We start from the raw sequence: 1,928 nt of genomic DNA, 5'->3' as shown, positions 1-1,928 counted from the left end.
TCCATACGCCTGCAGACTGTCGACCCCCCCCCCCCCGTAATTCTGGCGGTTTGCAATGAAACAAAATAATGATAATAATAGGTCGCAAGCCTTGCGTGCGACTTGCGAAGAACAATTTTACTTCCCGGAGGTCTCCGTAGATGACCCGCACGTGACAGTTCCTAGCACGTATCTCACCCGTAGTTACCCTTAGTTGCTCACGCAAGTCCTATTCACCAGCAGCCAAGTTTATAGGCTTTGTCACGTCCGGCCAAGCTATAGGCGGGCTTGTTGCGTGTGGGGATTTTCCGGCACGCAGGACAATTTTTGCAGGTGGACAGGGTTTTGGACAAGTGTCGCATATTATACGTCTTACCTGATGGACCCGTTCTACTTACTTTCTACTTCCGTGTTGCCTGCGTGTCAGGCGCATGGGTGGCGAGTGAGGGCTGACAATTCGGTGAAGGAATCTCTCTGAAGGAAGCAGAAGTCCCACAGAATGTTATCATCTTGGCCGCGTACGGGGACTGCGAACTTGGCCTACCTGCGTTACAGCTGCGAAGTGCCTGCGTGGGAGTTGTCTGCGAGGTGCTATCACTAAGGGTCTCCTACTGGCGTTCTGGGTGGACCTCTGCAATCCCTGCGACTCATCCGGAACGAGTTTTGATCAAGAATCGGTTTTGGTAAATCGGACTTGCGAGCGCACCTCCGGGCAACTACAGGCGAGATACGCGCTAGTTACTGTCAGATGCGGACCAGCTGCTGAGAGGTCCGGGTAGCAAACATCCCCCCCCCCCACAAGTTAACCCCCAAGGCTTCCCAAGACACGGTGTGGCAAGGCCTTGAGCATGCTCGAAACTCGTTCCAGATGAGTCGCGGGGTTTGAGAGGTTCAGAGTTCCACCCGGTTCGCAGAACACCAGAGGGAGGCGTGATAGCGGCAGCACCTCGCAGTCCCCATATACGTAACTCGTCTTGCTGTGAAATGGATCGGTTTCAAAGCTCTCACGCAGGTCACACGGAATACACGCAAGTAGGACGTGAATAACATGCGTCTAGCAGTAAGCTTAGACGCAAGTGCACAACTCGCCAACATCATTGTCCGCCCGCAGAAAATTCTCCGCGTCCTGGAAAAATCCCTACTCGCAACAAGGTGTGACAGGCATTCAGCAGCGAAGGGTCATGGCAGCGACGGGCAGTTGCAGAAGAAGCAGACAATGTGACCGTGACAGAATGGCTATAGGAGGGGGGGGGGGGAGGGAGGGGGAGGCAAAGGGGGCATTCGTCCCGCCCCCATGGAAATGTTTGGGGCAAACAAATCATTATGTTTCCTCCCCCAAAACAATTCCCTAGATGAGGACAAATCTCAAACTTTTTTGATGGAAAATTGTCCAAATACCACCCGAAGTAGGGGCCTATATACACCAGATCGTTGAATTGCAATCGTAAAAATGCAAAAGCTCCCTTACTTGGTCCCTCTCGACAATCTTCGTATGAACACTTGAGTTTGGCGTATTTCCTAATATTTTATCAAAGAGTGTGCAGCCCACTGGGAACTGGTAGTTTCCCGGTCATTCAAAATACCAACTATTCAATTACCCGGCAAAACTACCTTATATGGGTAATCATTATTAATATTTTATCAAAGGGTGTGCAGCAGATCTTTCACTTACAAAAGTTCCCTTATATGCAAAGGTGTCGATGGGGTGGGGAGAGGGTGGTTCTCCCATTAAAGTATTAGGGGCAAACATGTCATTTTGCTCCCCCTCTTATAATTTGTGAGATGTGGAAATTTTCTTGTTTTTCTTTATGGAAAACTGTCTACATATTTCAGCCAAAGATGGCTGAATCTCAATTCTGAAAATACAACATCTCCCTCGCGGAGAGGAGAGGCATGGGCGTAAATCCGGGGGGATGGGGGGATATATCCCCCCCCCCCCCCTGAAATGG

This window comes from Diadema setosum, chromosome 4, assembly GCF_964275005.1.
Source record: "Diadema setosum chromosome 4, eeDiaSeto1, whole genome shotgun sequence".
NCBI lineage: Eukaryota > Metazoa > Echinodermata > Echinoidea > Diadematoida > Diadematidae > Diadema > Diadema setosum.
The sequence above is the reverse complement of the archived record's forward strand: the minus strand, read 5'-3'. Positions refer to the sequence as shown.